Source organism: Xiphophorus maculatus, chromosome 23 (assembly GCF_002775205.1).
Source record: "Xiphophorus maculatus strain JP 163 A chromosome 23, X_maculatus-5.0-male, whole genome shotgun sequence".
NCBI lineage: Eukaryota > Metazoa > Chordata > Actinopteri > Cyprinodontiformes > Poeciliidae > Xiphophorus > Xiphophorus maculatus.
The window spans coordinates 13,742,130-13,768,233 of NC_036465.1; the positions used below are offsets into that span (position 1 = coordinate 13,742,130).

Sequence of the window (26,104 nt, forward strand, 5' to 3'; positions counted from 1 at the left end):
AGACTACCTCCTTTTCTTACTCCTACTCCCTCATTCTCTTTCTCACTCCTCAGCCTCATCTTTACTGTAGAGATGGACTGATCAGAGATTCCGTGTCTCCAATTTTGCGAATTTTGACATTCAGAAACTGATTTTAGTTGATTCACTTTAAGAAATATAAGCTAACCTTTCAAAGTATATTTTCTCTACTCTATGCATTTTTTCTAATTCAAGTGTCTGGAAAAAATGCTTATCTAATATACTAATACAATAAAATCCTAAAGGTTTGGACTGGAAGTTTCTGTACAAATAAAACCAACTAAAGAGAACAGAATTTCTACTTTTTCATTTTACATGACAGATTATAGCGACTTAAGTCTTGTTTGTATCACCAGATACTATTTAAATTTTTGCGAGATCCATTCAAAGTAAACAAGTTGTGTCCAGCTTCAAATTTGAGCAGATTTACTGCCATATAGAGCTGTGAAAAAATATAACAGTATTTCAAGGGGAAAAAACATTACATCTACAAACATGGTGATTGTAGTGTGATCTGTGGTGTTACTTTGTTTCCTCCAGTCTTGGACAACTTGCTGAAATTTATTATATCATGACTTCTGCTGTCGGGTCATCAGTTCCTTGCATCGAGTTTAAACAAACTTGTGTTTTGCAGCGTGTTAAAGATAAAAATTTCACAAAGTCAATCTTTAAATGCTTAAAAGCAAAATACCAAGAAAGTTAAAAAGGTTTGGGGTAGCCTAGTCAAAGTCCAGACCTAAATCCTACTGAGATGTGAAACAGGCTGTTGGTTCTAAAACCCTTTGATTTGGCATAGATCAAACAAAAATTTCTTCACTCTTTGCCAGCTATTGCAAACATTTCATGGCAAGTTTTACCATAAGGAGTGGAAAACCAGTTTTCACTTTGGGCCGGGTTGGTTTGGATATGTGTTTTGTAATAAATGAAATTTTCACTTAAAACCTGCATTTGTGCATTTAGTCAGGAAATCTTTTCACCAATACTGAAAAAGAGTTCCACACTGAAGACTGTTATCCGTGTAACTTGTTACAGTTTAGGTGTGGCGTGTTTAATAGTAGCAGAAAAGAGATCAATCACTGTTAGGGTTAGTGGATTGTATAATCAACCAGTTTCTTGACGCACCTCAACTTTTTGACTTAATGTGTGCCGACCAACATGCCCCACAGTTAAAACAGGTTCTAGGAAAGGTCATCCTTGAAGCACTGAGCCTTTGTGTGTCTTTGTATTTTTTTTCTTATAATGCAGCAGAAAACGACCCGTAGGTGTAGTGAATCTCAATGTGATGAAAGCACAGCAAAGACCTGTGTGTAAAAGGTCTGATCGACCCGGTGTGTGATTGCCGAGGGCTTTCTAACCTGCTCAGTCTCTGTGTCTTTCACGTCCGCCGCAGCTTTGTTTTTCCTGTATCGGGGATTTGTGGAGAAGAGTATTATAGTGTCTGTGCGTGTGATTGAGGATGCTGCTTTGGATCTCTCTGTGTTAGCACAGTTTCACAGTCTTCTTTGAATCGCTCAGATGTGTAGCCTCTTTCCTTTGGGCTGTTGAATCTTCCTCAGCTTGGGTGAATGATGATAGGGATGATGATAGCCTGTTCTCCAGGGCTCCACAAGTAGCAATATCAGCATGGCTCAAAGCCGCCACAGCGTCCACATTTGTGTGTGTTGGGTGGGTGTTAGTCCTCCTGCCAAGCTTGTTCTCTCTTTCTGGTTATGGAGCTTTCAGGCCTGCCAACTTAATTCATCTTCATTGGGTGTCCAGAGGTTTAATTCTGAAACAAACCCTCCACACCCAAATGCTACAGTCGGGCAGACAGGCAGGCAGTCAGAAGATGGCTGGGAGCTTAAGGGTCCTTCTTGGAAGTCAAAAGCAATCCTGGATCCTCATGCAAGCACTAGGTCATGCTAAAATAGTACAGTGCCATGTCACACTTGCTTTGAAGAGGCAGGTTGTAATTTTAATTGATGCGCAGTGGGGAGAGAGATGAGAAGAAGCAGCAAATAGTCCTCAAAGGAGAAAATCTGATTTCTTGTTTAGGTTTTATGAGCACAATTATGATTATATAAATGTCACAGTTGGATGATAACAATAGTTAAGATGTTAAGAGATGATGGACAGAGCTTCTTCCACTGTCCCTCAGTTTAGTCCAACTATCCTCTTTAGTTTACACAAATCATCTGAAAATTCAGTGGATATTCACTTCTGTATTCAATCCACCTGGAGCAGCGCAGGTATGGAGCTTCAATGAAGAGTTCTGCTACAGTCTCTTTAAAATCCTTCACGTTAGCAGATCAGCCGCTGGTAAGGACGGTCGTCAATCATCTGAAAAGACAGAGCAGATTGGAAAGAGATATTAGAATTCATGTGGAGAGCAAGGAAACGAGCCTGAAAAAAATATTTATTTGTTTTATGTTTTACTAGTATTTTATTGCTGTTGTTATTTAGCTATGGATTTGTTTAATCCATTTATCTCAATAATAATATGATACTAATATTTTAAAACAATGGTAGTGTTTTAAATCAGAAATAACTATAACTTTGTAAATGTACCCCTACATTAACAAGAAAATGAACTGTTCAACTTGATACAAACACAAACCAAAAACAAAAGCATGACTTCTTTGCCGTTTATTTCTGATTTTTTTCATATGAATTTATTAATTCAAATTCATGTCTTTGATAAGCTTCCCACACATAAGCTTAAGTCCCTGCTCTTGTTTCACTTTATGTTTGCCAGGTAACAGAGTTTGTTTGATTATCCAGTCTTGTGTTATTTACACCAACATTATTATTGTTCAAGCCCACCCAAGCTGACTTTGGGCCAGAGGTGAGGGCACAAGCAGCATCAATGAAAGGTCTATCATTCAGCTACAGTCAATTAAATATCACTGATTAGTTTCTTAAATGACCCATAAAAACCATTATCCACCTGGGAGAACATAGCTTTACTGCTGGGCATCATTGATTTATTTACCGAAAGGCCAGCACCATGTTTTACTTTTAAACTTTTGTCACAACTGACTAGTGAGCCCTGTCCCCATCTGTGTCTCACTGCATGACAAGGTCATGTTTGCTGCACAGCCGCATCCCCAGTAGTCGCTGTTCTGGTAAATCAGTTATGACCTGGAAGGCACTGGAAGAGGTGGGCAGAGGGTAAACTGAACCAAAGCAGACTATAGATTCATCGGAGAGTTATAAACGTAATTTTTTTCCTCTCAAAAATCAATAATGGTTGTGAGTAAACACTCCTGTCTATGAGTGAGTTTTGTAAATAAATAATAGAACATTTTCTGAAGAAAACTTAGATACCAGGAAAGGTCTGTCCAATTCTTCAAATTAAAAGGATTTGGTTGCCAGTTCAGTTTACTGAAACTGAACTATTTTAGTTTCAGTAAACTGAACTGAAGTTGAAGCCTTTGGTCCGCACCATGTTCATAAAGTCGTTGAACTGCAGTCTGTACAACACCATTGTCTTTTCGGCAGAGTTTAATCCAAAAATAGTGATGTGAAAGGACTGGAAGAATGACATGTTGGAGGAAAACTTTGGCTATTCAGACAGTCCATTCCCCATCATTCCACATCGGGAGGAACAAGAAGTAATCCTCACAGGCGCTTATTGACCTCTCAGTGCGAGAGTCCTCTGTGGATAAAATATTAAATCCATGTGTTTCCAATATGTTGGTTTCTACTGTTACATTCCTTGAGAGGGGACATCTAAAGTGTGGACAGGACTGTTGCTCATTGGTCCAGAGTCTTCAGAATAAATTCAATCTGACTTTTTATTTGGAGATCAAGGTCTCAGACTCTTGAGGAGAAACGAAGAGCCAGAGAATTAAAGTTGCTTAAGGTTCAGTGTGAAGTTGCCAAAGTGTGCTGGCGTTGGTCCACTGAGTTCAAAATCAGCACCATCGTCTATCAGGTGATGTCAGTGCAACTTGTGCTTCCCTCTGCTGATGGACTTTATGGGGATCCTGGTTTCATTTCCCAGAAGAACTTGGAAACTTCCTTCACTGCCAAAAGTACCAACCCCTGCTTCAGTGACCAACAGAAAACTGGCCTGACCTGAACCCCATTGAGGATCTATGGGGTCAAGAAGAAGAGTCACCAGAACCAATGAGACAGAAAAGCTGAAGGACAGTATTAAATGAACCTGGGATTTCTTAGCACCTCAGCAGACCCCTGGGCTGCACTGATGCAGTAATTCATGCAAAAGGAGTTCTGACCAACCATAGAGTAGGTATAATGGACACACGTTGAGTAGGCTGGCATATGCCACTATTTCTCAAACATTTTGATTTACTGAAATAAAGTAACGTCTGGATGGTGTTTTAATTTATTGCTCCTGTAGAAACCATTATATTATTTAAATTCTGGTCCTGGAGTTTGGATGCTATTACTAAGATATATAGATAATTTTTTTTCTTTTCCAGTTTCAGTTTGTTTTTTTAAATACCAGCTTTGTTTTAAGCAATGCCAAGATATAATGCTGAGTTCCACTGTTGGCACAATATGGAGAACTAAAATGACTAAATAATTATCCCCCTCAGAATGGTTTTACCTTTTAAAATTAAGTACATCGTGAAAATGCTTCTTGAAGGTCAACACTGCATATGTACAGCATTACGCTCCCAGTGGACAACAAACCTCCCATTAAGCAAACGGCATGTTTTATGTCGGTCCTTTTTTTTTCACACAAAGCTGAGGAGCTTTCATTAACCACCACTCACTAAGTGCCTGTATCTTATGAGCAAAATGAAACCCCTGGTGAACACTGGTTTTAGAAATATAAGGTTTTCATCAGGCACACACAGACTACACAGAGATAGATTCATCAGAAGCCATTAGCTGCTCCGCTGCTCACATTCGTCCGTTCACTTCATCCCACAGTAAGTAGACTACAAAGCCAACTGGGAGATTTTCATCCAGCTTGCAAAAACGCAAACAGAAACAAATAAAACTGTCCTCATTTTCCTTCCTGAAGGACACACGATGAAGCTGAGAAGGATTTGTTTAACAGACTAAAGCCAGAGCCTGTGTGTGTGTTCATGAAGGGTCTTAATGCCTAAACTGAACGCCTGACTGTAAATTCAAGGTGACGATATGTGTGTGCATTTTTGTTTTACATTCAGCAGCATCACTGGTTAAACAGATGGGAAAGAATGCATTTTACTGGGTGCAGTTTATAGAAAGCGGTTATGTAGTGATATAAATCATCCTATTCATAAAAACAGCAGCAATGTGATATCCGGTTTGTGGATTGTAGACTGATTTCTATGTGCAGAGTGAAGCTGAAATATGTAATGAAAGCAAATTCATTTGGGACAGAAGACTAAACATAGTTTAAAACATTTAATTTGCATAGAAAGAACATAGTGGGGAGTGGAGCTAAGAGTAAAGAGAAGCAGCATTCAGCTTCTATGCACCACAAATCTGGAACAAACTTCCAGAAAACTGCAAAACAACTGAAACTCTGAGTTTCTTTAAATAAAGACTAAAATGCTGCCTGTTTATAGTTGCTTTTGAATCATAATAAATGGAACATTGACCAACATGTTTGATGTGTTTTGATGGTTTTGATGATGCCACTCATTAAAATGTAATTTTTGTTACCGATTTCTCAGTTGCTGACTGTATGTTGTATTTTGCGGCTTTTTTGTGTGTTTTTATTATGTAAATGACTTTGAACTGCCTTGAACTGAAGTATGCTACACAAACATACTTGATTGATTGATTAAAGAAATGACCTAATCATGCTTCCAAGAATATAAAAGTTAGTTTAAACATAGGATGATATATAGCTTAAAAAAAGAATAAAGTGATTAAACATACTGCCAGGGCATTTAAAAAAATATTGACAAGAAAATAATATTAAATGGACATTGGTGACTTATAATGGGCATAAAAATGCAGTAATATCAACCGAGATATTACAGAAGTCAGTAAAAGTAATTAGGGTGTTAAAAACATCTCATTAGAGTTTCAGGAGTAACAGGGTCCCTGTAGGAACCTGTGTGTTGTTCATAAAATATGTTCATATTTTTCATACTAAGCCTTAATGGGTAAGTCTGACATTTATTTATTTATTCTTCCAACAATTTATTATTTTATTTTATTAACCATGAGTAGTTCCTGGTAAAATAGCTGCATTTTGTTTTTGGCAACTGCAATAAAATTTTCTCATGTTATTCACTAACAAGCTCAAAGCAAAATATAGATTTAATTAGATTTGGCTTGAAAACTGAGATTTCTATAGCTGGCTAGATTGAAGGAATAAATAACCTTCATGATACTTAATGCATACTGTATGAATGTGTTGAAATTAGGTAACCTAAGTTTAAAACTACTAGGAGTCCAAATAAAATATGTTATACAGTTATAACATTACATATACACAGTTATATTAAACTTGCATAAATTGTTAGGCAGTAACTTTCGCAGACCTTAAAATGAAAATAATGGTCTTTAGGGATTTCTTAACAAGTCTCAAGTCTAATGTAGTAAAACATGCAGAACTCCTGGAACAAAGAGATAAAGTGATTAACTCATAATAGTGTTTGGGTAAATAAAATCTAAAAATCGAAGTAAATTGTTTACCTATATACAAATCATTTTTATGGATGAAAAAGTAAACTCATTTGAGAATTTATTTTGATGCTCTGAATATGAATACTTTATGTTGTATATATTATTTTATTGTAAGATAATACTTAATTTCTCTTTGATTTTTTTAAGTACAAAATACCACACAAAGCACATTCATCATCCATGGTAATCAAACAATATTTCAGAAATATCAAACACAGGGTGAAAAGCTACTACTCGGTGCCTAGAAACTAACTTAACACTGTATTGATCAGACATCATTTTGTAAATAACCAGTTAACATCAGGAGCTTTGGTGAAAATGATGTAGACTGCTATGTGATGCTAATTATCGAAACAGGACCTTAATCAAGGCAACGCTAAAGCTCAAACCTTGGTACCTATAATTGTGATTTTTTTATCTGTGCCATTTAGTAAACCAGTTTTAACAGTGATAGCTAGGCCTGTCACAATAACCAATAAATCAATTAATCACATGATATATTAAAATTAACTGACTATTGTGTTTTCCCTATGTTGTGTACAATGAATGAGATGCACCAGCCTCGTATGTCTGTCATGTAACCTGTTCTGGATGTTGTATTCAGACAGTCGGAGACAAAACCAGCTGAAACATCAGTCATTAAAATTTATGACAATCAAAGCAAAGTTTATAAAGCAGAAGAAAAAGGATTTTTTTTTAAAACATCTGTCTGTACACCATTACTTGGAACCATATTAATGTTTGCTACTAGCCGAATTACCAACCACCAGCATCAAAACAGAACATAAACAAGCCAGTGGTAACCTAACTTTAAGTCAAATGGTTCACATAAAAGCACAGTCGGCAAGAGAAAGATGCAAGTTTATTGAAGACAGTCTTATTTGTCCGGTTAGATTTATCTGTAGAAACAAAACTCTGTCCTGGAAAAACTCCACTTGGTTCAAAATGTCTGTCGCTGTCAAGAAATACTGAGACTGCATGCACTAGGTTAGCAACGATAAATTAGTTAAGTGGGATGCAGTCACAATACAAATGTAGACCATGAAGAAGGCTGCTGACACATATGCTGTGTGCTTTTTACTGCACTTTAAAGCTGTAGTTCTCAAACCTATACATGGCATTAATTTAATGTAATGACTCAGATCAGTATCAGTGAAACGTATTGTAATTGGGACAGCCCTAATGAAAACCATTGTCAGAGAAGAGAAAATCCTCCCTGAATTAACAGCAGTGCTTTTCAAAGAACCAGAGCTTCTTTCTCTCTAAGGTTAGTTTACGGAGGATTGAGCTGAAAGTGTAAAACTACTGTGTTCTGATTGTTCAACATGTTATTTTTAGGAAACCAAAACACGCTCCTCTGCCTTTTAAAGAGGTAATCTCTCCTGGTAAACCTTGATCCCTAATATGTTGCAGTGCTTCCCAGGGATGATTGTTTTTTGAACAACATCAAGCACCAATCTGTATGTGCAAACAACAAGATTACTTCATTTAGGAAGACTGCAGTTGCTAAGCTAACATGTCTGTAGGCACGATCTTAAACCAGATCAAAATAATTCTCACATTAAAAGGAAAAACGTAAGAAAAGAGTTGCAAGAATAGTAAAAAAACAGACTTTCCAAACTCTAAATCTCTATAAGTTTTTTTTTTAAATGATGCACCAGAATGGTAAACACACTTCTCTCTAAATATTTTTTGATGTTTGTGTTTACATTGAAGTGTATTTGAACTGGAGCTCTAAAGCTGAATTAAAGTCTATAATTTAGCATCGTTAGTTGTGTCTAAAATGCAGCGGTCACCTTGAATATTAAGAGCAGTTAGTTTAAAACGACCTCCTGTAATATGATTTGCTCTGAGGTCCAACCTTTCTTACACCCTTCGCTAATCTTTATGTACTGCACGCAAAATATCTGCCTGTATTGGTGCCTGTAAGTGCCTACTGAAGATTAGCAGCATTTCCCCACAGCTCGCTGCCATCACCCATTAGATCCTGACGTGTGTGTAAAGTTAAGGATGCCCTTCAAACTTTCTGTCAGGGATTTTGAGAAGTCAAACCAGTTATAGAGAGATGGAGAGGGGGGGAGTTCATGAAATAGAAAAGCAGGCAGCCAGGAGTCAAAAACATTTAGGCAGATGGGAGTTTATAAAAATGTTTATCAAGGTGTGTGGAAGGCTAGAGGAAAGGGCAGGAGGTTACTGCCTACCATTGTGAAAGCAAATGTCTCCCACATTTCTAATAAACATGTCACCCAAGATGCATGACGTGCAAATTTACCCACAAAACTCTTTGGCATGTCCACATTGTAGTCACTTTATTAGACATACCTTGTAGGAGGTTGAACCATTTTTTCCCTTTAGAACTGCCTTAATTCCTCAAGCCACAGGTTCAACAAGGTTTTGGAAACATTACTTGGGGACTTTGTTTCATATTGACATGATAGTATCGCTCAGTTGCAGCAGATTTGTGCTTTGCACACCCATAATGTGACTCTACATGTCTCCCACATCCCAAATGGGCTATGTTGAATTGAGATCTGGTGACAGCAACTACACTTGGGTAGGCTGTGGTGTTTCAACTGCGCTCAAGTGGTACTTAGGGGCTCAGAGTGTGCTGAGAAAATAACTCCCTAATAGTACTAGTACAACACCCCACCAGCCTGAATCACTTACTCATACAAGGCAGGTTAGATTCATAGTTTCAGGTTTACACCGCCAGCTGACTGCTTAGACTCACTGAACCAGGCAACATTTTGTCACTTAGTTGTTGTCCAATTTTGTGAAATTGAAGATCCAGTTTTCTGTTCCTAGTTGTCATCAGTGGCATCGGGTGTGGTTTCTGCTGCAGTAGTCCATCTACTCTGTGCATAGCTTGGTTGTAATGACTGAGCTACACGATCGAGCTCTTTGCCTTCTCTGTAAGGTTGAGTCCCCCCACACCCCTTATGCAGGTAGCTCTAATCTTAGCAGCTTGTTTTCAAGATATTCAGGTCATGATGCATCTCGTGATCAATAGTGAGGTTCGGAGCGTGGATGGACTGGTAAATTGAAAGTTTCACGTTGTAATCCTGCCATCACTCTGACTCCACCAGGTCCAATCAATCACACAATGAATGCATCTTAACTACAAACCAACCGCCTCTCTTTGAATCACTGAGGGTTTAAATCTTTTTCATTTATAAACGTAAGCATTGTTCGATTACTGCATCCCAGTAATCGAACAATGCTGGGATTACATAGTAAATAACTGATCTGTTCAGGATCATCAAAGCTCTTTACTCTGATGCTATAAAAAGGTTGAAATAAATCTGACTTTCATTCGGGAATTGTTCCTTTGAGCAGCTTTATGCCAAAAGACTAGAGATTAGAGCAGACTATAGAGGCAATGAAGAGGTAAATAAGTGTTTGATTCACTGGTCTCTACTCCTGGAGTATATTTGTTGTCTTATATAGTTTCTTCTCAGGTGAATTCAAGTGCGTATAAGGTAATGGAACATTTAGATTAGATTTTATTAAATTAAATGGTAAACTGTAAAGTTGTCTATATTTATTATTTGATGGGCAGACCTAAAAGAAAAAATATACTGTATGTACTTTCTCTTCTACTTATACGAACACCAGTATATGCAGAAGAAGATGAATGAGGGAAGAAAAGAGCAGGTTCTCATACTCCTGCGACCCCGTACTACTTTGGTCAATAACATCTCTCCCTGACCCTGCCACATCTTGTCTTACGTTGTTCTTGGTTTTTTAGTGCATAACACAGTTCACAGAAATGTCCTGTTCCTCACGGGGACAGAAATCTCTCTGCTTTTTGTTATCCAGCCAGTGACAACTTTGCAGCCTTCAGGCATGAGCACTGTGTGACTTTCGCTGTGGCCTGTGTGAACATTCACCCACGGTCTTTGCTTTGAATAATAATGATGAAATATTAGCTATCTATTTTCCTCAGCTGAACGAAGGCAGAGTCGCCGGGTGACAACAACGTGGCTGAGTGAACTGACAGTAATATAACGGCATGGACTCACGTTGCACCTTAGTGCTGCTGATGACTGCATGAATAGCAAACAAAAGTGGCAAGAAGTCTGTTTAGAGGAGGGTGTGCAGATGTGCAAATATGAGCTCTAAGTGATTTATGTTATTACAGGTTCCAGATGGTGGAACAATATGGATAGATACATATCCGGGATATTCATATCTGCTGTTTATGGCCAATTTTCCACCTCTGATTTATGTACAGCTTTGACCTGCCAATGCCGAGTTTAGCTGACTCGATTCCTTGTAGGCGCTATAACATTGGAAGATGGTCAATACATACTGTACATCTACAGTTTATATTTGATAAGCAGAGGCAACATCGCACCACTGTGTGAGGGAACGGTTGCTCTTCAACAGGGTTTTACAGTTATCTTCAAACAAAATGGGGATCACGAGGTTCATAATTTAAACATTTAACAATTTAACAATTAGTGCAACATTCCCTTAGCCAAAACTGGTAGTTCTCAAACAACACTGCAAGCATTTTCCCAAGTCCATCATGTTAAATGGCAAGCAGAGGTAGAAATCTCAAAAGTCTAGGACAGAGCAACTTTGCTCTAATATAGTCAGCTTACTGTTTTCTGCACGTCTTGCTCTCTCTCGCGCTCTCTCTCACAGAAGATAGTTTTCTTTAAAATGACTTCTTCCATGTCCTTTTCTTCCTCAGCTTAAACGCCCTGCTGATGCTATAAATTACTGTACAGTCTTCTTCTTACAGTAACAACTCCCACACAGCAGCGTTGTTGTCGGCATAACCTGGTAGTGTTCAGCATGCTGCATTCACTGTACTGAAAAATATTCACTTTTTGTGTTGCCATCTGATTTCCATTATTAGATCTCTGGGAGATATCGGTTTCCAAACTTGAGAGTTAAAAAAAACAGCGATTGGTCTTAAGATGATTAAGAGGATTCCTGATGTCTTACATTTTGCCCGATTTGTTGTAAAAGTGCAGTGATTGATGATCAGCAGATGAAATACATAAAAATTGTTTCCTTTTGCTTTTTTTCTGTATAATAAAACTGAAAACTTTTTTTTCTGTCTGTAAACACATTAGCTAAACTGAATGTTTAGTTCAATTCGAATAGAAATGAGGGATATATGCTTCGATGCATAAATGTGAATATATTGTCATTCTCTATTCTCTGTTGGACTCACAACTAAATTACACCAAACCTTTGATGTATCATAGTCATTGGAATATTTTAATAAGCAGAAAGAATCTCAAAGAAAACCTGAAAACGTTATGGACCAGTAAAAACCAGCCAATTGCACCTCATTTCCCAATCTACACAGTTTAAGTTACAAGTCTCTTTCACTGAATACTTTGGGTTGAAAGCTTAAAAATTCGGGCAACACTGTGGATTTCATGCAAAAAAAATATTTTGCAGTGTTCAAAATGCCACAATATTTTTAATCAATTTCTGTTTTTCAAAGAGCTGACCATCAGCTCTCGTCATGTGACTTTATGTTGACATGTTGTAAGTCAGGTATAATGAACCCTGGATATGAAGGCCAGTGCTTTAGACTTGAAACACTGTTGAATCTGAGTTTGAGACTCGTGTTTTGAAAGGAAATAACTGTTTTGTTGACATAGTCGATAAATACTGAGACGAATACTCAGGCTGCCGACAACCCTGTGTTACATAAACATTGCATAAGCCTCCAACCCTTCAATTTATATATCAGGCAACGAGCTCACCAGTAAAGCTGCTGATGCTGCTGAAGTTGGCATCTGATTTGTAACGTGATTTTCTGCTAAACTACACAGTACAGAGATTATTACAACCTCTATTCTATTGTTGTTGTTTTTTTGGCATCAGGACTTTGGAAGTAAACAAGCAAAAAAAATACAGATATGGGGATTTTACACTTATTATAGATTCTTTGAAATGCAGCTAAAGATTTTAAAGCCTTCACTCTTACTAGAAAAACAAAAAAAATGGGGCTTCTGGATTATTTTTATTCTTGCATTCTTGAAAATAATTATGAAATCCTGTCTCATTTTTGTGAGCTGAGTGTATTATCTTGCATTGTAAGGTCCTTTAAAACCACTTTCACATATTTCTTTGTCCTATCATTAACTTCTATATGAGAAACTAATGAATTCTCAGTGAAAAGGTTAACAGATGAAAATATAAAATCTTTTATTTCTCTAAAAGGCTTCCTTTTTTTCTTGTTGCACATCACATAATTGACACTGATGTGGATGGATGGCAAGAAATTGACAAAATCTACGCTCCATTTCTCTCCACCCTTCCCTTAATAGGACTGATTGGAATAATTTGTACCAGCAAAGATTGTCTGCGCTCTCCGTCCGCTGCAGGGAGGTAGGACTTCGAAGCAAAAGGAGCAGTACGGAGAGATTCAAAGTCTGAGTACTTTGTAATCATGTGGCTGCCTAACCTCGGTGTTAGTGGGGTTGATGAGCATGCGTCCCTGCTGACACGCACACTCTCTCAACATCCGCTCTTCTGAATATTAATACGGCGGAGAGAACTCCTCTGAGCCCCATTGTCAGCCGGTCTATTGTTCACTGCTGGCCTCTCCTGCAGCACATGTGCACACGTGTGTCGGTGTTAATGCCCGACTCTGTGTCTGTATTGTGTGCTTATGCATATTACGCCCGTGTATTCATTGCATGCGGGCGCCGGCTGCAGCAGAGCAGCAGTTAAAGCGGCGGCGAGGGAGCTGATGGGTGTGTTCTCGGCCCATAAAGACAACCGGCCGGAGAACACTTGAACTAGCCGTCAGGGCCCAACATTGGCAATTATTTCGCCTAGAGGTACTATCTGTAAAATGAACACTCTCATTAAAAAGAGTGCACACATGTGGACACACTGAAATGTGTGGGAGCCAGTTCAAATATATGGCAACACAAACGCTTGTCTTTCCATCAAAGAGTAATGTGCTGTTTATGATGTTTGACTGCGGGTGTGTGCTCACCCATGTGTGTATTTACACATTTTGTTGTGTGTGTGTGTATGGGGTGTACATCTGTGTGGATTTATGTGTATGTTACTGTTTAACTACCCCGCACACGTAACCTCCCCATCTCAGCCTCCCTGTTTCTCATTTACCAAGCCAGCGCCAGGGAGAAGTAGTGTGGGGGGAAACGAGAAAATAAGTGATAGAGGAGAGGAGAGCGGGAGGGGAGAGAAGGAGAAAGAGACACGTGAAGTGAAATAGAGGTGTAGATGGAGGGATGAGGAGGTGGGGGAGGCTTATACAGGAAAAATGAAGTGAGGCTGGAGTGAAAGGAGGGAGAAAAGGGGAGGAAGAGAAAAGATGGAGGAGGAGGCAGCAGATTTATGAAGCCATTGGAATGTAATTTGGAGGCAGAAATTACTGTCAGCCTGAGCAAGGTTTAAAGTCAGTGAAGCTTGAATCTGGGGCCTTTGTCTGTGTGTGTTTGTATGGCAAGTATCACACCCAAATGAATGGTAAATGTAATGCAGAATAATACCACACAGGCTTTCTTGTACGTGCGCGCCTGTTTTCACCACCTTTGCCTGAGCGACACGGCCGCGCGGCATCACAACATCACGCAGCGTTCATATTTAACAGTTCATATTTCATCTCCGCCTGCAGACGCCGATTCACAAGAGCGCACACAAGGCTCTGGATTCTCGTCAGGCTCCGAAGGCCACGACTCCGGCAGAATCAGTCGAGGGCGTCGGTGCGGACAGAAAGAGAGGTGGGGGCGGGGGGCAGAGAGCGTGTCAAGGATAGACAGAGAAAAAAGGTAGAGGTGGAAAATGGAAAGGAAGGAGTGTGAGACTCTAAGAGGGGCTAAACAGAAGTGTGAGAGGGATGTGACTTGGTTTCCAACTCGGCAACACACAGCTTCCATTTAGACTGAGAGGAGAGGAGGGGAGGGTGAGCAGGGATAATCACCAAAGATCTGAAGGAAAGAAAAACTCAATACTGTGTATTTTTCCTGATCTAGCATCACTTTGACACTCTGCTGTAACACACACACACACACCAGGGGTCGGCTTCCTTTTGCAGTTAATTTCTACTTGGGCTCCTCTTCAATTAGCTGCAGTGAGTAAATAGGGCAGACAGTTGAAGCTACTTTTTAAATGTACTGCAATTTGAAAAGTATTCACCCCTAATGATTTTTTTTTTCTGTTTTGATGCATGTATCAAACAATCTAAGTAAATACAAAATGGACTTTAAAAATTATGTTCAAGCTGGCTCCGTGCTCAAAAAAATATAATTGCCCCCTTAAACCTAACAATTAATGGTTAAAAAAAAGCTGACATCAAGGGTTTGATGCCGGCCTTTTACAGCGCTGTGGAGGAATTTTGGCCCACTCTTCTTTGCAGAATTGCTGTAATTCAGCCACATTGGAGGGTTTTCCAACATGAACAGCCTGTTTGAAGTCACACCACAGCATCTCAATCTGATTTAAGTCGAGAATTTGACTAGACAGCTCCTGAACCTTCATTTTTTTAAATTTTTGAAACATTCACAGGTGGTTGGTGGTATGTTTCATATTATTGTTCTGCTGCATCACCAGCTCCAGTGTTTGGGTCATGAACTGAGGGCCGACCTTTTCCTCCAGGATTTTTTGATAGAGTTCAATTCATGGTTTATTCAATCACAGCAGGTTGTTCAGCAAGTCTGGCCCAGACTGACACACTGCTGTCTGTGTGATGGTTTTCTGAAACGCTGCTTCACGTCCAGATGTAACAAGACACACTAAAACTTTGGTTTCATCAGTCCATAGAAGATTTGGCAAATTTGAGACTTTGTGTTGTTTTTGGTCAGCACAGTTTTTTTCCTATCAAACAATAAGGAAGCCATTTTGCCCAGTCTCTTTCTTGTTGCTTAACAAACTTTGAACTTAGCTAAGGCAAATGAGGCTTGCAGGGCTTCAGGTGTTCTGGATACATTTGTACTCATCATCTTCATTTGTGGGTAAATGAAGATGGTGTGGTTCATTTGAGTTTTTATAACCCTTTCCAGGGTTATAAAAACTCTGAAGTAAGTCACATCAGTGACTTACTTTTTCATCTATTCTTGAATTTTGTCACGATTGGGGCATGGTGTGCTACTTCATCTGTTCCTAGCTTGTGAATTTAAACCCAAATGTGGTTAATCACACAGTTACTGGGTTGGATTGTTTTCTTTTCCCACTTTCTAAAATAATAATTTGAAAACCACATTATTTACTCTGGTTATCTTTATTTGCTGTTAAACTTTCTTTGACTGCTTTAAGTTAGACAGAAAAGCAAGAAAATAAATACATAAAAGTAAAAGGAGTAAATACTTTTTCAAATCCCTGTATTTTCATTCTTCTCATCGTCTCAAGTACTGAGCTAAAATCTATGATTTTGATGGTTGACGTACTATAGGAGGAAACGTCTTCAGTATCTGTATGTTTCATATGAAAACTGTCTCATTAAAAGTGCTAACTTCCTGTACTCCTGCAGCCACAGGAAAAATTAGCTGTTAGAGCCGAGAGAGGAATGTTTTTTTATACATCTGTGTGCTGAAGGTTTGTTCCTTAGCTGTCTCACTTTGCTGATCAGAGCATTTCTTTACCACTGTCTTCACCTACTGTATGGAAACTTATTTCCTTATATATTACCTCGCTGCTAGAAATAGGCTGCCACTGGGAGCCCTACATCTGCTGTCTCTGTGCCACAGCTCAGAGCTTGCATGTTAAAATTTCAGATAAACAAGATTAAAATCTTCATATCCTCTTCTTATGCTGAGTCTCGGTGTTTTCGGTCTTCACAGGTACGTTTCTAAACAGATTCTCAAAAAGTCAACCAAGAGACATTTTGATCTTCTATTAATGTGCAGTTAGGGTGGATTCACTGAGGTGACTTAAAACTGCCCGTAATTCTTTTGCCAGAACTGTCAGTGAAAAAATAGATCAAATGCTAAACAAAAAACATTTGTTGGGCCATAAAATTTAAAATAACACTAAACTATTAAAAAATATTTTGAATGCAAGGCATGAGATAAATAATAAATTAATCATTTTTATCTTTCCAGATGTCAACGACCCACTTTATAGTTTCCTACTGTTGTCTGTTTCAGGATTTTATAAAAAAGAAATGTTTCCATGCGTGACCATCCATATATCTTGCCAAATGGATCGAGACTAGATGAGATTTTATCATTATCTTTTGGACAAACAACACTCCCTTTAATTTTTTTCTACAAATAGAGTGACAGGTTTAAAAAATAACAAACTTTGTTTTTAAAGCATATCAGTATAGTAACCTAGTTCAGGTTTGACTCTTCTATATAATTTTGATTATTTATGTTGGTCTTGGTTTTAGGTGGTCCTAGTGCCAAAGAAACATGGAAATTTTTCCTTTTCATGTTTTCACAAATAGAATAGCAGCTAAAGAGCTGTTACTGGACCCCCACTGGTTCAGGATTCACACATTTATCTGTGGAACTTAACTTCCAATTATTTACAAAAAATGCACTTATTTGCAGATTTTTTCATAGAGTATATTCATAATATTTGAAAGAAATGCAGCTTAGGAAGCTGAAATACCTAAGACTAATGCAAGCTGACGCTCAGTTGGCCGGCATTTACAAAGCAGCCAATCCCTGAGTGCTGTTTATTTTCCCTGGCTCTGATTGGCTCTACCTCCAGGAGCGACGATAAGGAAGACTGTAGACGTTAGTAGAGCCAAGATGGTGTCTACTGTGCATATTAATGTATATTAATGTGTATTTGGAGTTTGAACTATTGTAACTGGCATTTCAGCTGTTTGTGGGCGGCTGAGATCCCTATTCCATCATCACAGCAGTAAAAAAAAACAACTTAATTTTTACTTCAAAATAAGAGTCTTAAACATGGATACATCCCTAACAAAGGCAACAACAAATAAAAATAACATTTTTAACAACTATATTTACACCTAAAATATATTTTAGCCCTGAACAATTTCCTAAAATATGTATTTCTGATTTATGAGCCAACTATATTAGTATTTGGTTTTATAAACTCGAAATGCTTTCAACATATCTTAAAGATTATATTTGTGTCCTTAAAAAAAAAGTCCATTCCATTTCAGTGAGTAAAAGAGAAATCCCCAGGAAATGAATGATGTAAATAACGTGTTTACAATAATACTCTAATGATAAATAATATAAATCTTTGTTATTACAAACAGCAAACAGACTTCCACAAACAGAAAACAAGACAAAGATGACCTCAGGCCCTTAGAGAGCCAACAAATTCCTCAGAGACCCATCAACTCTCAAGAGGAAACTCTGGAAGAACCACAGTGTTCCTGCTTCACAGCCTGCAGGTCCTTGTGGTCGGATTTCTGTGACCCGATGATACTTGGTAAAATGACTCTGTGAAAAGCAGCCATTTGTAGGATGGGTTTTATGGTAAAGATCCACCAATCAGGCTTTTACCGACCTTCATTTTAAAGAATAGAAAATTAGTTATGATTTCTTTCTTTTTCTTTTATTTGACCGATCACCAGTTATAGCCCATCGATGGAAAATTAGCTGATTTTTATCCCAGGCTGAAACTGCAACATGTCTAAAAACACTCCTTCATAATAGTATTAATATTTTGCAGTGATAACTTTGCACCACTTCTCTTCTAACCAATATTTTAAAGTACTTCCAGAAATAAGTGCCACCTTTGTGTCTTTCAATGCAATTTGTTTGAGTGCAAATACGCAAAATACTGAGCAGCATCATCCTATGAGTTACTGACCTTCCACTACAACCACCCTCAGCCAACCCAGTCCTAAAATCATCTATGCTGTGTGTAAAGCGTGGTCAGTGAAACACACTGTTTGCTCGCTGAAATCAAAAATTGATCAAGGAAACTGCAATGCGTGCATCGCTGCTAACATCTGCTCATCTGCATCTAAGTAGATTATCCAGATTTGCAGCCGGCTGCTATTGATAGTAATAATAAAAGAACACAGAACAAGCTCTTCATTGGCTCTGCATTAGAGTGCATCTGGATTGTTCCTAGTCACTTGCAATTAAAGCTACACTGTGGATGTTATATGCTTATTATACCCATTGATTAAGCTCAGAGGTGTAACATCTTGTAAGTGACTGTGATATATTGAAATTCTTCTCAGTTTCATCACATTTTATGTGCTTTATGGGGTAAAGCTGAACTTTCTGTAGACTTTATAATTGCAAAATGTAATTTGGTCTAAAATGTCATTCCAGTTTTGCCATTTAAAACCAAGTCTCCTTGTACACGGATGCAGGAATAGGAGGCACAGCTCAAAAACTTACACCATTTTTTTTTGGAAGAATAAATGTCACAATGCTGATAAATGTCAAGACAAATGTGTTGAACACAGTCCATAATGTTTTTTTTTTTTAACAGTATCTCAGTGATCAGTGGTTTGACACCAGTAGTCGTTCTTCTAAAATAAACATCCAGGCAATGATCTTTTCTACTCCTAAAAGAATCGGTTTATTCACCCTCGCAGCCTTTTCTTCACGCTTGCATACTTTTCATTCACTTTTGACCCGTGAACTTGCACTTACTTTATCCTCCTGACACACAAACACTGTAGTTCTCTCTTCTTTGTTCTTCCAGGCAGCAACAGTGATAGCAACGACATTATGCACTGTGACAACACTACCTCCCACTCTTTTTCTTGTGACACTTCACACAATCCTGGCTTCTGTCTCCCCCTGCCTCTCCTCCATCTTCTGCCTCTCACTTTGAATTGTGCTGGGGTCAATTAGCTCTGAATTTGCTTGTAGAAAATGTTGAAATCTGCAGAATGCTGCAAGGTGCTAAGTTACATCTGTTTTAAAATGTCTTAAGATAATTTTTTCCCATATTTTATCCTCTAACTCTGTTGCATTTCTAGCCAAACTGTTTGATTTTCATCCTTTTTCTTTAATTTACATCTCATTTCTCTTTATTCTTGTTTTTTTTCCTTGCACTCCTAATATTTCTCTCTTATGGGTTAAGTAGTACTTGAGCAAGAGCGATATCCTTTTATAATACTGGCTGACATAAAAAAGACTGTATTAATTGCACATACTTGCTGTTGTACAGAATATTTAAGAAATAATTTCTATTTAAATAACTATAAAGTCTTTGTAACTATAAATAAAATATGTTAAATTCCATCAGTCATTGCATTACATACGTTTCTATCTTTTGTATCATACTTTTAAGAAAAGTATGACACATAAACACCACAAATACAGATAATTCAAATATTTACATACTGTAAAAAAAGCAACAATTCTAGACATTTCTACTTGTGTCTGATTTTAAATTGGCCTAATTTTTAGTTTGTATTGCTAAAACTATTTCTATGTGCTAAAGACTAAAATAACAATAGCCAGAAATTTTCCTTTTTTAAATTCAGAAGTTTACAATCACTAAGCTATTTTAAGCTATTTGGAAAAGTCAGATGGTGATGTCATGGCTTTGTAAACTTCTGATAGGTTAATTTCAACTTTTGAGTTAAATAGAGACACAAATGTGAGTGAATTAAGGTATTTTAAGAGACTTTGTGTTTTTTAAGGTAACACTTGAAACGTGCATCTTTCTTATCTGACATCATGGAAAAATCAAAGGACATAAGCCAAGAAATTAGAAAAGAATTGTGAACCGTCACATATCTGGCTCATTTTTGAGTACATTTTCCGATGCCTGACGGCGCCACAACCATCTGTTCAAACAATTACACGCAGGTATAAACAGCATGGGAAAGTTCAGCCTGCATGCTGTTTAGAAAGGAGACTAACATGTGTGGGTGCAAAATGTAGATAACATATCTTAAAGCCTTGTAAATATGCTTGTTAAGGCTGGTAATCCATAGTTAAATGAGTCCTAAATGAGTACTAACATGGCATCAAAGCCCACTCAGCATGGAAGAAGTCACTTTTCTGAATAGCTTAAAAAAAAGACAGTTTATAATTTGCAAATGCACTCGGAGAAGTGGGGGGAAACTCAATGTTTGGTGGGATGATGACATATGACCAATTGCCTCATTTGGAGAAAAAGAAACAGCTTGAAAGCCTGAGAGCACCATCCTAGCTGTGAACTACGGGGGTGGCAGCATCTCTTATTGGGATGTTTTTCCATAGGAATGACTGGTGCGCTTCACCAGTTCCAGATGGCATTATGAGAAAATAACATCATGGGGAAATTTTAAAACATCGACCAGAAGGTTAAAGCTTGTGTTTGGTTCTTCCAAATGAATAGTGACCCTTAGTATGCAGACAAGGTGCTTACAAAGTGGCATAAAGACGGGGATGTCAGTGTTTTGGAGTGACCATCAAAACACTGCATTCTCAGTGCTAAAAAAGAGCCTGAAAACCCGACCCAGTTACATAAATTCTGTTGGGAAGAATTTGCCAAAATTCCAACAAACTTCTACGAGAAGCTTATAGAAGGCAAGTTTCAAGGTACTGCTACCAAATTGTAAGGAGATACATGTAAACAATGGGGAAAAAAAATCTTAATTTTATACATTTTATTGTTCTAGTATTTAACAAATGAAAATAATTTTCCTAAGTCCACCTTCTCTAAAACAATCAATGTTTAATCGAATTAATGTCAGTCAGAGAGCGAATAAAAAAATAAAGCCTCTGGGGCTTCACTCTTTAAAATGTTCAAATCGTTTGGACTTATTACAAATGTTTGCGCAAACATTTATATGTCCGTTCTGATATTGTTTATGTAACACAGCCAATCCTTCTATCTGTGGCTGAGTTTTATTTGGGTCCCACAGCATGACGATCACATAGAAACTTTTTCCATGAAACCCTTTCCAACCACCCGGGTCTAATAGATGTGTGTATTGGTGGTGTTTCTTGCTGTGTTTCTTTTCAATCCCTCTGCCCCCTTTCGACCCCCATCTCATTCCTCCGAACAGTAAAGGCAGAACAAACCTCCGACGGTGATCAGCCGCTGAGAGGCAAGCGGCGCAAATGGGAAATTTCAATAGATAGGTCCTGAAACCTATTGTCAGAGAGCGAGTGAGAAGATGAAAATGGAGTGAAAGAAAGAGGCTAAGGAAGAGAGATGGAAGGAGGGGAGCGTAGACGGAGGCAGACAGGGAGACAAAGTGAGCTGTAGAGTTTTCGCCCTAGGGGGAACCGGTTTGCAAAAAAGGAACGAGGTGCAGAGGAGGCAGTAAACGAGACTATGAGAGAAAACACGGCTGGAGAGGAAGAAAGTGATGGAGGAGCAGGAGGAGGAATTGGGGTTTAAATGGAGCAAAGAATCGAAAAGAGGAGCTGCGAAGAAAATCAAAAAGGACAATGCTGGGGCAGGGAGGGTTGAAGAGGCAAAGATAGGCAAAAGGAACAGATGACACACACTGAGGGTGTTTTGCATAAACTTTTAAAACTGCTTGCAGCTCAGTTTAAATACAGCAGCTAATAATTAAAACAGCCAGACATCATGCTGTGTTCCACAGAGACGGCACACAGATTTATTTATTTTTTCTAATGCATAATCTGCGAATAAACTGCATCATCTCTCCGGGGGGTCTCTGATGGCTGAAGCCTTGCGGTGCCCACTGCAAACTCACGAGTCCACCTCCTTCACCTGCTCACTTCGCCTTACATTACAGCACAAGTTAACGATGAGTATCCCCATCTCTACCATGAAAAAACTTTCAGTTTTTTTCCCCATCATAATGGTTACAAGACGGATTGTAAACAATTAGCTGTTTATCCCGACATGTTACTCTTGACAGGCTAGGAAAGCCCACCACAATCACATTAGCAAGAGGAAAGCTAAAAAAAACCCGTCTGAGATGAAAGCTTTTAGGCGGGTTGGCAGCTACTTAGGGCGGCCTGATGCAGGTTTTATTTTGAATTTTACAGACTGACAGCCCTGAAGTTGTGAGTAAAATCCTCCAACGACACACTGGAATTAATTTCTCTGCTCAGTCGTGAGCAGCAGAGCGGCGATATTAACAAGAGCATATTCGGTGGCTGTGGTGGGAGCGTCGCCTGGATCCGGTTGGCGGTTGACGAAGTGGCCTGGCTCGCGTGCGAAACAGATTTAATATCTGCCTAACACTGCTTTCTATCAGCACAGGAGGAATGCATCAAATTTATCTGCTATGAAAAAACCTGGAGAAAACTACTCAGACCTCAGCTTGGGATATAATGCACTCAGAGATGCTTTGATGCACCTCATATTTCAGCACAACACACATTTCTACAGGCAGCCCGGCGTGCATACACATCCCCCTTATGACAGTATGTGGATAAATAAGCACATTAAATATGATTGAAGGTTTTTGCAGCCTTTATTTTTCCCTCCCTTTCTTCAGCTCAGAGTGAGGTAGGAAGCAGTTACGAAGGGGGATAATTTACGGATCAGACACCTTTACACACACTCTCACCACTGCGCACAACATGCCACCAACAAGCACTCTTAGATAAGTCACTATTACTCTCGCTACGTTGGGCTCGGCACTTGTACTTTGATCGAGAATCTCTGGAGTCCTTCCTGTGGGCTTGTGAGGGAGATGACAGACAAACCATAGGCCACTTTAAATCCAGTAAGATGTGAAGCATGCAGCCTCACATCCAGCTGACAGGATCTCTACCTTTCTCCCACCAGCACTTTGTGACCTGTTTCTATTACAGCCTGTCGCTGTTTTTCCATTTTCAGCTTAAAAAGGAAATAAAAATCTATGAGTTCAATGTTTTAAACTAAGAAGCTATTAGTGGGAGCCTTGATGTTGCTGCTGATCTGTCTTCCCTCTGCTGTTCACCTTGGTTCCTATTAATAAAACACACTCCAGAAAAGCCTCAGGGTAATTATGAAAAGTTATTAAAGCTCAAAATCAAGGCTAACACCTGCAAAAAAGTAAGATCTTAGGAACCTTGCTACCTCAGGACAGTCACAGAGATATTCACATCTGCCTTTTCACATTTTGTCACGTTGAAGTTAAAGAGAATGATGCAAAAAAAATGCAACACACACAAAAAAAAAATCTGAAGTGTGCTTTTGTATTCCCTGACTTCGTAGAACAACATGTCCATGTTACACAGCTGCAGGTTTTAGAGTCGATGTGAACTATTGTAGCTCTGGCTGTGTTTTGGAGATTTGTTGTCCTATTAGAAGTTTAACCTGCGCCCCAGTCTCCAGTCTTTCACTGCCTTTAACAGGTTTTCTCTAGTGTTGCTATTTATTAAGCTCCAACTCCACTTCCATGTTTCACAGTGGGGATAATGTATTAGGACTGAAGTATAATGTTAGTTTTCCTCCAGAAATAGTGCTTTGTATTTCAGGCAAACAGAAAAATTATGACCATTGTCTTCTAAATGCTTTAGTCATTGGCTTTCTTTTTTATCCCTCTCCGAAAAAACCCTATTGGTGGAAGACTTACAGCTGTCATCGTACTCTTTCACCTAAGCTATGAAACTCTCCAGCTCCTCCAAAGTTACCTTTATCTTATCATTGCTCCTATTTATTTGCATTTATTGGCTTGTGCCAAACTCGCCCTTTAGGATGATTAGTTAATCACTGACTCTGTAGGATGCTCCAAGCTCAGGATATTGCTTTATAAACAGCTGTATTTATATGAATATTATATTCCACACAGTTAGACTTAGACTTAGAGTTGGAGTCTTAATTGCAATTCAATAAGTTGTTAAACATAATTTAGGGTCAATCATTTGTCTCATTTAGTTTCCCACCAGAAATCAAACAATTGAGCATCTTTGAACTGTTATGTCTCATGTGAACCAATGGCTCAAAAAGAGACAAATGTTTTCCGTCACTGAAGTCTTGTTTTGCAGGGAATGTCTTGAAGTCTTATTTTAGTTTCCTTCTATTATTAGTACATTTTTTACATATTTGTTAAATCTGTCACCAGAGGAGACAGAGGAGCTCCATTTTCTTTCAAAGATTTTATGTTTTTTACTGTCAGGACACAGTGACAGTTTTAAGAAATATGTAAAGAAAACACAAACTTTTTTTCTTTTTTAGTAAAAATTGCATACTGCAGCTTTAAAGTTAGACTTCTAAAAGCCCAACCAGGGACTGGGTTTGTGAATTAACATGTGGCTATGGGGCCTAAAGGACAATGGTAACTTTTAATAAAGGGGGTATGAAAACTTTTGCAATGCACTGTATATTTTTGTAGGTCAACCTCCCAGACTTGCACTAGCATGCTGTCTGTTACATTTCCAGAACACAACCTTCTAATTGGTTTGCGTTGATGTAAATTTCTTTAAAACACTGTGGCAGCGTTTCTTACTCCTTGTTGCCTTGGTAGCTGTTGGTAATTTGGCATTTGTTTTTATTTAGACAGTTTGTTTTGTTCCAAACGAAGCCATTTTACTTCAACAGTTGTGTCATTACTCTTAATGACTTTGGTATTTAATCCAAATGTGCTTTGCGATGTTTTGCATTCTACTTACTTTTGTTTGTATTTCCACTATGCTCCTCCTGGAGCCATTCAAACACGCATTGTCATTGCTGAAAAAGGCGTTATCTTGAAAAACTAGCCATAGAGCAAAGAGCTTGCAGCATTTCAAGACAAACATTTAGAGGGTGGAATACTTATTTGCATTCAGCAGACACAAACACATTACACTGAACCCCCACTGCTTGTCATTAAGCAACGGGTTGGTTGAGGGAAAAACGCTGCCAGCAACACGACACAGTCGGCGCCTGTCCCCAAATTTGAAAAAAAAAAGATTCAACAATTTTGAACATGCAAGCTCCAGATAAATTACATTCTTCACATGCCATGGCAACAGTAATTTCTGCCGCAGGCGACGCGCTCGGACTGCAACAGACAGACTTGTGGTGCAACTGGTGAGAAACAAGGGAAATATGGACAATCTGGAGCTCTTGGCGCATCACAAATGTTCTTTCCCCCCCCCCATTATAAAGAAGGACTCCAACATTAGTTTTTCTTCTTCTATTATTCTGGCTCATCTGCTATTCTCTTGTAATTCTCTAATTATAAAGTCCTACTGATGAAATCCTTCATGCCGTTTCTTTCATGTGTTGAGTAGCACACTTACAGAGCTGTAGCAGCCTACAAAGAGTACACGTTCAGAAATGACAGATCTCTTTTTCCATAAGCTCTGCATTCGTTAGTAGCTTTATACCTTTGCTTTTTCTATCAGCTTTTTGAGGCTTTTATAAGAGGAGAGTAAAAAAAGAACCATTTTTTATCACAATCGAACTTCTCCTCCGTCTTTTCTTTTATGGCTGGCTTTATTTTCTCAGTCGGCAACCATTCCTCCCACAGTAACAAGCAAAATTCATCGTAAATGTCAGTCATCGGTGATATCGTTTTCTTTAGTTATTTCTTGTTAAGCTGGAGAAGGAAAGCTGCGTAGTTTACCTGAGCTTTTTGTTAAAGTGCAAAGTTTAAGATTCAGGTGAACATTTTTGCTCCTGTTGTGATAATTGGGTTTCAAATCAGTTTCCAGCAGCTAAAATGTAATGATTCACTTTTTGAATTCCTTGTTATTTAATACCTGATTAAAGTTGTATG

The 26,104-nt window shown here is 38.5% G+C and overlaps 2 protein-coding genes across 5 annotated transcripts in view; one reads left to right on the top strand and one right to left on the bottom strand.

Moving 5' to 3' along the window:
* Positions 1 to 26,104, top strand: part of macrod1 (MACRO domain containing 1) — a 179,371-nt gene that overhangs the window by 34,592 nt on the left and 118,675 nt on the right. The gene's annotated exons all lie outside the window — the stretch shown is intronic.
* The window catches only part of LOC102221662 (leucine-rich repeat transmembrane protein FLRT1), a 54,374-nt gene that overhangs the window by 9,282 nt on the left and 18,988 nt on the right, over positions 1 to 26,104 (bottom strand). For 2 of the 3 annotated variants that reach the window (XM_014471577.2, XM_023328497.1), the window contains one exon: positions 1,374 to 2,337. The gene's annotated coding sequence lies outside the window, so the exon portion shown is untranslated. The remainder of the gene's footprint in view (positions 1 to 1,373; positions 2,338 to 26,104) is intronic. The other variant, XM_023328498.1, reaches the window with a different exon arrangement.